Here is a 13,311-nt window from a genome sequence, read left to right as displayed (position 1 = left end):
AGCTCACTTCAAAAGTGAGCTGCCGTAGCGACAGATACGATCTGTCGGGTCCGGCGGAAATTAGTGAAAAGAAGCTTGCCTTAGAAATGAGCTAGGCTGAAGCGATGGAGATTCGATCCATCGGGTTCAGCGAAAGAATGCTTACCTAAGAAGGAAGCAACCTTAGCGACAGTTTAGAACTGTCGGGTCCGGTAGTTGTCAAAAGTTAAAAGTTCGCCCCATGAAGGGAACTTGCCTTAGCGATGGATGCGATCCACCGGAGAAAAGTTCGCCCAAGAGGAAACTTGCCTCAGCTTCGGATTCGATCGGCGAATCAGGCTGTCCAATAGCATGGGACAAACGTCAAATTCTCGCTCCAGTCGACTTTTTTGATTCCATTTAGGTCCCATATGAACTGTGCAAAATTTCAGCGCAGTCGGTGAAACTATAATTTAGCGCAAGCGGTTCAAAGTTTTCATAGGTTTTACTATGGGAAAAGTCACACTTTCAGATAAAAAATCCCAGAAGTCGCCCCTTGTCTCCTTAATTCAAATCGATCAACGCTTCTTGTAGAAAAGTCATTTATAAAACTTTTCTTCGAAGACCGCAAAACGATTGGATGCTTGTGGAAAAAGTTATTGATTTATTACCGATTAGTGATCCAACGAACAGCTTTTTGTTTTGTTTTATCAGCAGCACTGCTGCTGCCGTTGCTGCATGGGGTGGCGGGAGGCATCACCACCCCCAGAAACAGCAGCAGCCAAGGCAGCAGCTACAGTGCTGCTAATAAAACAAAACAAAAAGCCGTCCGATGGATCACTAATCGGTAATAAATCAATAACTTTTTTCACAAGCATCCAATCGTTTTGCGGTCTTCGAAGGAAAGTTTTGTAAATGATTTTCCTACAAGAATCATTGATTGATTTGAATTAAGGAGACAAAGGGTGACCTCTGGGATTTTTTGTTTGAAAGTGTAACTTTTCCCATAGAAAATCCTATGCAAACTTTGAACCGCTTGCGCTAAATTATAGTTTCACGGATTGCGCTGAAATTTTGTACAGTTTATATGGGACCTAAATGGGATCTAAAAAGTCGACTGGAGCGAGAATTTAATTTTTCCATACAAGCGTGTCCCATACTACTGTCCAATCGCTCTAGAAGGGAATGACCGTTGCGGCAGTTTCGATCTGTCGGGTCCGGTGACTGCATAGTAAGCTCACCATAGAATGCTACCACCGTATGCAATTTGTTGGGTCCTGTGATAATAGTGTTTACCTTGAGAATTTGGTTAAGAAGCCGGCCCAACCTGAAACAAAAAAAGATGTGATAGTTCCGACTCCACCGACTAGGCGGTGCAATTATGACTAATCAGATTAGATATAACTGTCAAGCAGAGTGGACCAACAAATTACACATTTTGAGAAGTTCGCATTTGGAAGAGAGCTGCGGCATTTCTTCCCCGTTGGAAGAATAGTATAGTCTAGCATTTGGTTTAGCATGCATTGAAACCCAAAGAAATGGAAATACGAAACCCAGTTCTGGATGAAACCAGTCGCACAAATGGAGCCTTGCTGTCTAAATAAAGTATACGTAACTGATGCTAAAATGAACATTTTTCATTGAAGAAAATGAGATTTGGTAGTTTAACAGACCGCTGAGTAGGCGGTATTTTAAAAAACATCATTATTAGTATAACTGTCAAGAGAGAAACACCGCAGCACCTTAACTCAAATTTCTTGAAATAAGTGGCTGTTGGTTCACAACCTAACGAGGCGACCTGATGCGTGAGAATCATCATCTCACGCAGTAGTTGGTGCTGCCGCTCGCACCTGAGCGAGATTTTTTACGCGTTCTGGCAACTCGGCTCACAGCCGACTGCGGGACCAGCATACCCAGCCCGACCACCCCACCCATTCGTATTTAGACAGTCAGACAGAGCGCGCGCAGATCTAATTAGATTCCCACCGAAAGTGAAAGTTGTAATAAATTCAAAGTGGAGTAACAGAATAAATTTGTTGGTCGTATGTCTCTAGTAGCCGTGTTTGTAATTTAAAAAGTGGAGAGAGTTCCCGTTATTACCATTCGTCCCCGTTGTGCTAGTTGTGGCTTTTTGTGTGTTACTGGACTGTGGCAGCTTGTAGAAGAATATTCCCAAGTTACACCTGCCCGAAACGGACCTGAGCCAGCTAGGGTAATTAGCCCAATATTGGAAGTACGAGTGGAGAGCAGTTTTGGTGAAATTAGTAAAAAAGTAACCACAACGTAGGGATTAGTGCCATCAGTGGCCTTTCTCGAAAAAAATATTTGTAACGAACTGTTTGGTTTCAACAACGTCAGCAACTTAAGCGCCACTTCCCGGAGGGAAGGTTGCAGACGCACGTACGAGTCCGGCCAGAGACTGTAACCGTTCGTAAACTGTTCACGAGGAATTTTAAAAGCGCGGTGGCTTAAGCGCCACTCTCAAAGAGAGACCACCGGTCGTGTTTAATTTTGCCCGACTTTGCTAGAGACTTTCTCACTCAGGGACGGTTTTGAACGGTTCATGGAAATAACGGCAGAATTTCTTCGAAAACGCAAACTAAACTCCAACTCTTTCACAGGCTAGAAGAACTTATGGAAAACCGGAAGGGATGCTTACTCATACGAGCGAAAACGGAATCAAAACGTAACGGACTGTAGTGAGTATGTTTATTCAAAAAGTAATGTGAAACGTAACGGATTCGAACTAATTTCAAAACTTTAACTATTTATTTTAGCAACTTCATTCGTATTGGACGGGAAATTCGTAACGGAATGGAAAAAGAACAAACATGGCCATGTAACTAAAAGCTCTTCACATACCTGCGCAGGTTTTGGTGTTGCGATGCTCGATGACGGGGTGGCGTAGCTCGACGACTCAACGATGGCGAGTACCTCGATGCTCAACAGCGGCGACAGCAGAATGGCGGCTGCCGACGAGTCCGTGCTGCGATTTGGCGCGCAGCGTCGACAAAGGGACCCGTGTGCGGTATGGCCGAACTACCGGTGCGGAGGGAGTGGCGGCTGGACGGAAGCTTCCGATTGTTGGACGAACGAGAGGGCTTCAGCGGATGCCGAGCGATTCCCGGGATGGTCTTTCTCCGGTCAATAAAGGCGCAAACAGAGCCCAGCGACCCGGCTTCGCGTACTATGCTTCCAGCTATGACCGAGCGGGGAATGCCGCAACCTCTATCTTCCTAGATACGGACCGGGTTCGTGACGTGCAATTGGCGACACGCTGCTACGAACCGGCTCTCGTTGATTCCGGCCCACGGGGTATGACGTAAGAGGGCCTTACCGTCGGTGATTGGCGGCCGACGGGAATACTTCGCTACGAAGATGATTGAGCGACTTCACTCGCGCCTCCGTTTGACTGCCTTCTGAAAGGCGGGCCTTTGCTGGGCACACGGGTCGGAAACGATGACTCACGGACGAAACTGGCGGTTCAATCCGCCTACTAAACCCCGATTCGGCGAGGGATACCGCCGAACGACGACGAAAAAACCAGCCGTACGAAAAAAGCGCTAGGCGCTACACGTCCAACAGGAATTCATGTTAATCTTAAGCACTTTTAATTTAATTATCAAAAAATTACCTTTTTTCGTAGTTCAATTCCTTCTAGAAATAAATCAATTGCAGAAATCGCGAATTTGCGGACCTCGGTCCTCTAAACACGAAAGAAATCACATAGAAATACGTTCAACATCACTTATAATCTTTTTAAACTCACTCACTACTTTTACCTTAGAAATTGGAGAATAACTTTCACCAAAAACTCAACTAGACTTCAATTCACTTTAAACTGACTTAAACTCAACTCAAACTCAAATCAAACTTGGTAGATACTTCGAATTAAATTCGCGCACTTCTGTCTTCCAGCCGATCTTGTAGCGAAATGATCGATTTGAAGCAGTCGTTGCGCTAAGAAACTGTGCCGCTTTTCAAAAGTCCCACTATTGAATTAGATGACTATTATTAAAAATCGCGCCAACATTTTCTGCATGGCGATTTTCATGCATGGCGACAAATTTGCAGTATGACTGTAATTCGCCAGAAAGTAGATACGCGCCATTCGTATTATGCTATAAAAGTTCAAATCACGTAAGCTTTTACAAACGCTACGACATACATCAGCATAAGTCACAGGGATGGACCAATTTTACGAACAAATAAAATTTTTCTTTATCGTCAACATTAATACAACATAAATTGAAATTACTTTTATTCTATTTATTTGTTTTATTCCATTAAATTTAACCAAAAAAACGCAAAACGTTACAAGGCTCTTATCAACGGGCGGGTTTTTAATATGGCTCAAACGCTCCTAAACACTCAGCAAACCCTGTAAGTAACAAACCAAGATAACAAATTGGCAACTTACCCAACTTTTTCCGCAAAACCTTTTCTAATTTTTAAAAGAAAACTGTGTAAAATGCAAAGAAGAAAAAAACGCACGATTCACTTGAATCCAGGGCACTTTCGTCACCAAAACGCATAGACTCGGAGCAGTTACATATTCGATTGCAATCTGTATTCACTCTTTACATTCCTGACTCCTATCCTATCCTCATTTGTCCCGGGACTAGTCTAAACTTGGTTTTCTGCCTAGTTTGAAAAACCTGAACATCACACATCACATATAGATTTCTGACCTGCATGCTGGTCCCACAGATGTGGAGATGTGGCGAGGAGTGCCATCGGCGACCTACTGTTGATCACACGGTTCAACGACCAGCTCCGGCAGATCGGCTCCGTGAAGATCGGTTCAGTGAAGATCGGCTCAGTGCAGATCGTGTAGGTAGCCCCGATTCACTTATTCGGATGCTGATGGCGAGCCGTACCAGGTAACGGGGGTAACGCGAGCTCCACCGTCCGGAGGAGTGGATGTGCTTAACCTCCAAGAGTAGATGTGGGTGACTGGCTTTCGCTCTGGGGTTTCGGCAGCGTCGCTCTGGTTCTGGTCACTCGAGAGCCTCTCTTTCTTCGAGGACTTGGGATGGGTCGTCCGTCTACTGCTCCTCATCCAATTTTACCTCCCCCCACGTGCTCCGTGGAAACTCCAACTCACCGCCTCGCGACTTCGGCGAATCCCAACAAAAAACCCACGTCACGCGGGTTTTTACCTGTATGACGTGATCTATTAAATGACTGAACTCTGTGCCGTGAATTATAATTTACCTGGATTTTCTGATCTCGACACTCGATTCGGGAAATTCGTATTGCGCCAAAGATGGAAAATGCAGCTCTAAAATGGATTAATTCAACGGTATAACAATGGACGCCTACTTGGGAAACCACGTGGAAATCACCTTATTACGTTTTCCTCCACAGCTCGGGATTCCCGTGGGAAACCACTGGAGGGAGCGCACTATATCACTGGGCAGTCTTTTGGTTGATTATTAATCTTTCGTTATTGGCACTAATTTCTGTTCTGGCTGGCTAGTTTCTTAGCAACTTTGGTCTAATATAGCACAAGCTTCTATTCACTTTGGATTTCCTGCGATCTGATGATTACGGTAGCCCAGACTAAAGTGAAGCAGTTATCTTTTGTGATAGGGTCGTTCGCGGGGTTGTTAAAGGATAGAAGAGGTTTTCTTTGTAGGAGGGATTAGCCATCTCCCGCACTCCAACGAGGAAATCATTAATCTCCGCGGCTGGGATGCTGGGAGGCTGATCATCCGATCTGATCTCAAAGAGAATGAAGAGAATTTTTGAGCGGAACCGATTTCAGATTCGCGATCCGTGAGTGCTGCAGTTTTCGTCTTCACAGGTAGGCGGCGTTATTTGGATGCTGGCAGTTTTTTTAAATGCAATCGTTACTGGATTGATGGGATAGGGTGTTGTTACATATTTAGTAGGCATTACAGCGGTCATCAACTGTTTAAACAGTTTACGCCAAGGTAACAAATTAAGGGGTTACACACCTTGCGGGAATCAACCAATCGTACTTTTTTATTGCATAAGGTAGGTACACCAGGGCAAGTTGGAACGGATGGGGTAAGATGAAATAGCGGGTTAACATGATTTTATCTAATCATTATAAATAATGCAATCCTTTGGAAAGGAATAAACTGCCAAATTGTATTGAAATCCTTTTCAAAACTTCGCGTTTCATCTTGCCCCACCCGTTTTAACTTGCACCTAATCTTAAAGTATAGTGTATGTATATTAAAAACTAAAGAAAAATGTCGATAGAGTCAATAAAGACACTGAAGATGACCATACAATTGAGGTCGCAATACGTATCTACAAAGGATGCAAATACACAGTTGGAATTAAAAGGAACAGTATATAACTCGATTTTATTCTCTTAGATTTTCCGTGTTTTCATGATCTCGGGAGGATTTGTTTTTTTTTTTTCTTTGCTGGTGTCTTCCGACTCAGCTATGGCCTATGTAGATCCATCTCACCAGGAGGATGTGTTTTTGTTTTTATCATAATATTAGACGTAACATATCGAGAGTTCAACCATGCATGCTTTTTACACTACTCTACAATGTTCTTATATGGAAAATCCCCATAAAAGTATGCATTGTATTGTAAATATCCAAGTAAAAATGAATGCTGAACAGTAAGAGTATTAGCTGAACAATAGCTGATTAATGGCGTCAATGGCTGAACACAATAACAGCTGAATGTTGGTCTGAAGTATGGCTCGTTCATCCTCTTTAATCAGCAATACATAGATGGCTGAATATCAAGTTGAATAAACCTTTAATCAAATATTTTTTGACAGCTGACCCAAGCATATTTTTGTGAAGTTCGCGTCGCTTCTTCAGCCTCAATACAGACTTAGTTCAACTTATGTTCTTAACTATTCAGACACAACAAGTAATGCTCTTGTTTTCGAGGATATGTACGCAATTGCGTATAGTGTAGGAGCTAAGATGAGTGACTATACATCGGGAAGTCCGAGTTCAATTTCCAGTTTTCCCACAGATTAATTTAATTCCTAAACATCTCCAAAGCAACGGGACATGCCACAAAATTTTAGCTTATTGGACGCAGTGGCCTAAATTCCCCAACAGGGGAGGAAAAAAAATAATTGATTACTGATTAAGGGCATATTAAGCCTTAAATCAGCCTTCCAGTGAATCTCAAATTAACTAAAGGTTTAATAAAATTACCAAAATTAGATGCTTAGAAGCTGAATAAAGAATAGCACCTATTTTGCTCAGCTTTTGTTAAAATGAAGGCTGATTTAAAATAGTTGGAGAAACGTTTGTACAGCATCAAATTGTTACCTGGGATAAAACTATTCCCTGGTATTTTTGTATCCATAGTTTTAGATAAAAATCAAAATACAATCAAAATTACAAATCAGGCCAAACATTTCAATAGGTCCTATCTGCATTTGAGAGGCTCTCTTTGTTCACTTTCTCTTTCAATTATTGCAATGTAATGGTACACTTTTCAACTATTTTTGCAGTACAAATCAAAAGACGATTGTTTTGACCATCGTTCAATGCAAGGAGACAATCATAATACAAATAAACAACTGAGATATTAACGAAAGAAAGGGAAACTAAAGAGAGCCTCTCTTTTGCAGATAGGACCTTTAGACATGTTTGGCCTGAAATGATTAATAAGGGGAAATAAAACTATTTAAAAAATATCAAGAACAAACAAAAAATCACATAGTATATTTTTTTATGTGTTACGCCAAATATTCTGAGTTTTCTTATAAAAATAAAAAAAACAAGTAGCTTTTTTAGTCTCGAGACTGTGAAACCCTGAAAAAATAATATATGTACTTGCATATTTTTCGCACCTAAACACATTTAGACCCTTTCATCATGTTTCAGAAGATTGCCCAAGCTAAATTGAGTGGACTGTATTATTGATTGGGAATTGGTAGTAAATTATGACACGACGTAACACTCATGGTGGCCTAAATCCTTCTAATTACAATAATAAAAATGCCTGCCTTAGATTATTTTCGTCACTAATGATTGCCGAAGATGCTCGATGTCATCGTGTATGTGTTATTACTTGGAGGGGGGGGGGTCTAAGTTCCTCCCAAAATAAATAAAAATAGATCGATAAAATAGATTTTAAATCGGCCAACTAGTCCAAAGATATTAATTTTTTTTTATTTCAAGTTTCGAAAATTTTTGATTTTTTTTTTTATCTCAATGACGACATGAGAAAAATACGGTTCTAATTATTTATTTTCAATTAACTATAACCCCATTAAATATAACGGCATTCAAGGTTCCACTATATCATATTTTTATGGGATGGCTGTAGGTATATAAACAAAAATGGAATGGTGATTTTATGTCATGATTTATTGTGAGCCCGGGCCATAGGATTTATAAAATTCTTTCAAGGAAGCATTCCGGCAAGGTTCCGAGAAGTTCATGCGAAAAAATATTGGAAAAAGTGAAAAAAATAACATAAGAATTAAATAATCAAAATAATATAAGACTAAAGAAAAGAATGCAAACAGTGCTGTTATTTTTTTTCTTTTCTTTTTTTTATTGAGCTGAAATTGGGAGCACCCTGCTCCTTCTGTTTTCCTTTAATCAAATAAAAGGAAAATCTATGATAATAATTAAAATAGTCCACTCTCTCATTCTCTTGAAGATATGATAAAATGAGAACGAAAACACTTTTCTGGAAAATGGTATGCTTGAGATAAAAATACTGTTCGGACAGAACCATACTACCGGTGCAGATCTCTACCCCTACCAACACCACTAGAACAAACTTCATATACTTGACAGTCATTACAGAAACACAACGTAGAATAGTCCACATTTGTTGTACGTCCGATATGTTTAATAAAATGTGAAGTGTTTAATTATTGTTTCACTGCTAAGCAAGATTTGTATCCATCACCTACCACTTGCACGATCATAATGGTGCCGTGACCAGTCGTGCGATATACAAATCTTCGGTGCATAGTGGAGCAAAAAGCACCTTCACCACACATCGCATAGTTTGGCTGTTTATTCTCCAACGGCGAACAATGGCTACAGTACGACAACCAAGACCTCATCGGATCGATTATCTCGTTTGATTTGCTCACTTCGTATGAAGTGTACAACGACGGAAGGGATTGCTGCATTGTTCTGATGTCTGTAAGGCAATTAGAGGTGAATGTATCAAGTGCTTACAACAGCGTTTTCCAGGGTAAATCGTTACTCTGGCGGGACACAATGTCCCCCGTAGCCTCTAATCTGCACAGCTTTCGGAGAAAAGACCGCAGTGCTGCTCAAAGATTTCGTTTGTTTATGTGCCCCTAGCGGCAGAGTAGACCATCGGAACTATTCTCACGGGCGTCTTATATCATCCGAATACATCCCTACAACAATGCAGCAGTGATCATCAGTTGAAGTTATCACTTCAAGGGGGGGAGTATGTTCGGACAGAACCATACTACCGGTGCAGATCTCTACCCCTACCAACACCACTAGAACAAACTTCATATACTTGACAGTCATTACAGAAACACAACGTAGAATAGTCCACATTTGTTGTACGTCCGATATGTTTAATAAAATGTGAAGTGTTTAATTATTGTTTCACTGCTAAGCAAGATTTGTATCCATCACCTACCACTTGCACGATCAAATACAAAAACGGCATTCGAGGAATTGATACTCGAGGAAATATCGTGCAAAAACACGATTCAGATTGATGTCCTCATTAAAATGTAGGTAACAATTGATATGACAATATTTCTATCTATTACCTGAAAGCATTTCGATGTATAACTACTCAGAGAGCATGACAAATCAAACAAAAAGTATTCTAATGAATTTTCTAATGAAAGTAATAAATATGGTGCGGGCACCGGTTTTGGTCAGTCTAAGGGAAATTACTTTTATAAAAATAACCAATAATCCAATGAAAACTACCAATGTGTCAAATGACTTTATTACAAAAATGCAGAAATCAAGCTAATACTTGATTTTTGTATTAAAAGTGGCATTGGCCAAAATAGAAGCATTGCCGAGGTTTTGTCCATATTCTCAGCTTTGGTTTCTATTTTGGCCAATCACGTGTATTTTTTATGGGAGTGGCCAAATTAGAAACACCCTGGCCAAAATAGTTATATGGGAGCTGATTTTTTAGGGAATCTTTTTTTCTTCCCGTTTTTAATCAAAATGTATGGTTTTCGCAGCTGTAATCATCATTTAATATTAGAATCTACTAGTGCATGGTTTCCCAAACTGTGGGTCGCGACCCCCCAGGGGGGTCGCCGGCACTAGTGAAAATAAATTTATGCCGATTTAGATTGTAACAGGCTAAATACCGCACTATGACCAAAACTCCGGGCTGGCCAAAACTGAAGCTTCTAGCCTAGTGGGTGTATGTATCCGCGAATGCTATGGATGCATCCATCGAACGGGGTAAAGAGTAAACTTATCAATCCTACGCCCTCATGTTCATTCTCTTTCGTGACGAACCAGCACAGTTGTGTGCTGATGACAGTTTTGCATTTTATTTTTTTGTTTTCATCACTTACTTGACAAGGAAAGAGCTCAAGAAACAACATCAGTTTGACACTAATGAAAATTCGATCGAGTCAAACAAGATGTTTGAGCATTGGTTTCGTTTTGAACAAATATTTGTACTAACAGCTTTAGTTTTGTCTTTGTTAACTGTTTCGGTTTCTTATCTCAATTTGCTCTATAAAAAAAATTAAAACTGGAACACATACAAACACTACCACCTAGTAGGTCGCAAGCAGCAAAAAATAATAAGGAATATAACTTTTTATCCATAACATTTGGGCAAAACTAAAAGCAGAAACGATTCAATCTCATAATTGACGCATAAAACATCATTGAAAATTCACTTTTGCTAACATTTAAGTCCGATACGTGCTAAATTTCCATTGCCACCATAATTGGTACTACCACAACGAAAGGAGTAATTACCCTAGAACATCCAAAAGTCAAGAATCAAAGTTCAGCCATATCTATGGAGATACTCACTCTTTTGTCCATTCTGAAAGGGATAAAGCACTTATGTTTCTTAATTTTGATACGTTTCTCAAATTTCTTCAATAACGGAGCACAGCGACTGTTACACTCTTTTTACATGTTGACCCAGAATTGATAAAAGTTGACGCGATAACATGCAATTTTCTCAAAATCCATATTGGATTGTTGACTAATCGCTCGAACACCCTTGAATTTCGCCAGCTGTAGGTGCTGCGACAATCCAAAGCCATTAATATCGATAACGAATTCAGTTGATATCCGTTATCAGCGTACTCTTATCTATGAAATTTTGTTGTACCTAGGTACCTACAGAAAAAAACATACGCTGTGTATCTACATATCGTGTCAACAACGTGCGATCAGCTCCCACCGATTCAGAACAGTACGACTCGGGCGATAGTGGCTTTCGGTTGATTCTGTAGAGAGTGGCGGACAAGCGTAGCGTCGTCGCGGTTTTAGCAACGCATCTAATTGAGTCTTCGGTATCTTGATCAAAAAAGTGTAAGCCAAAATTTTTTTCAACTGAGACGTCGAGAACATTTGGGTCAATCGAAGTGCAAAGGTTTCACAGCATTGGATCAGTTTCGTTATTCTGCAGGATAGAGAGGAGGCCACTTTATTCAACCAGCGACCGTGTTCAGAATAAATGTAAACGCCTTTAGTCAGCTCCAATTCCGTGCTGGTTCAGCTTTTGCCATTCAATCCTTTTGCGAAAAAAAATCAACGGATGTGATAAAAATCGGTTTTGTGGGATGCAGTAGAAACGCAAACACACGGACGACACCAACAACAATAACGTTGGCCCGCAACGAGACAGTTATTGAATTAGATTGTCACGAGTGTTCGTTGAGTGTGGACGGCGAATACGCGGTTCGGTTCGGTCATATGTGGAATGTGTTCCGGAATTAAGAGCGACGTCCACCAGTTGTAGTGAGAGTGAATTACCACAAGTTGTGAATGGACGAAAGTGGGCCGGTTAGGGGAAAGTGAATGAAGCGCCAGCGTTTTTTTTATGGATGTGCAATGTTTGGGAAGTGCATGTAAAGGGTTGCAATCAAACGTAACTGCATAACTGTGAATTCTCGGTGAGTAATAAAGAATAATAACTTCAAAGCATTATAAATAGATTCTGAGGCAGACCGCACCACAGGAACTGTATTTGGAACATGAACGGAACTACAAACCAAGAAGACTGACCTGCAACGAAAACGGACCCCGATGGATTATGACAAGACCTACCAAGCTTGATTATGACAGACCCAGCTAGACCCGGACCAGACAACCCCACCAGTTGCCAGTTATTTTCGCGTTCATACTACGCACAAAAACTCTGTTTAAACCCTTTTCCCCTCCCTGACTCTGTCAGGGTTCTCCTCTTTCCCTTCTCAACCCCCGTCATACTTTTAAAGAGATGAACCAGCCTAGGGCTGAAAATCTCTATAATAAAGAAATAATAATAATAATTATAAATAATTGCAACTGTCTACAATTTACATGTGTCAGATGATAAATCTTTATATATTGCTACATCTTTTTTTTTTTTTTTAATATTTGAATGTTACTTCGCAAAACTTGAGTTTTACTAATCCCCGGTCAACCAACTAGGATCTCTTTATCGATGTAGTTGTCCGCATAAAGTTCAATGGAAACGCATGGTGACTCATTTTTATATGACGATTCGTCACTGACGAGTGTCAGAGTGTTGTATATCTCAATTCTCATGATAGCAAGTGCATCAACGCTTAAGCCAACACCGTCAACGAGAAGCTGAATATGTTAAACAGCGTGCCGGAAACAGGTGTCAATCCCGGTTTTATTTAAATTTGTTTTCGTATAAAATTTTCGAAATATTCACAGTTATTAACTAAAGGAAGGGGTGCCCAGTTAGCCTAGTGGTTATGGCTATGGATCGCCAATCCGGAGACGGCGAGTTCGATTCTCGTTCCTGTCGGGAAAATTTTCTCGACTCCCTGGGCATAGTGTATCATTGTCCTTGCCTCACAATGTACAAATTCATGCAATGGCAGGCAAAGAAAGCCCTTCAATTAATAACTGTGGAAATGCTCAAAGAGCTCTAAGTTGAAGAGAGGCAGGCCAAGTTCCAGTGGGAACGTCGAGCCATAAAGAAGAAGAAGAAGAAGAACTAAAGGACGTTTTGCACTTTTTTTCGTAGCTGTATTGTGAAGCAACCTATCACTGTGGTTTGAATGAATGCGGTAAAATCCAACATGGCGCGGTTCGTAATTAAATGAAAAGCCATTGTACGGAATGTCGAACTTATTATTCAACGCATCCAAGAAGTGTAAAATTCAATTCCTGGAATCTCCAGTCACGGCGAGTTTTCCATAATGGTTGC

General features: G+C 40.6%; 1 protein-coding gene across 2 annotated transcripts in view; it reads left to right on the top strand.

Annotated features, from left to right (window-relative positions):
• Positions 1-13,311, top strand: part of LOC109430278 (uncharacterized) — a 334,978-nt gene that overhangs the window by 251,684 nt on the left and 69,983 nt on the right. Inside the window, exon 1 of one of the 2 annotated variants that reach the window (XM_062846167.1) lies at positions 11,294-12,040. The exons of the other annotated variant lie outside the window; for it this stretch is intronic. The gene's annotated coding sequence lies outside the window, so the exon portion shown is untranslated. Of the gene's footprint in view, positions 1-11,293; positions 12,041-13,311 lie in introns of those variants that run through there. 2 annotated transcript variants of the gene reach the window in all.

Source organism: Aedes albopictus, chromosome 1 (genome assembly GCF_035046485.1).
Source record: "Aedes albopictus strain Foshan chromosome 1, AalbF5, whole genome shotgun sequence".
Classification (NCBI taxonomy): domain Eukaryota; kingdom Metazoa; phylum Arthropoda; class Insecta; order Diptera; family Culicidae; genus Aedes; species Aedes albopictus.
The sequence above is the reverse complement of the archived record's forward strand: the minus strand, read 5'-3'. Positions and strand labels throughout refer to the sequence as shown.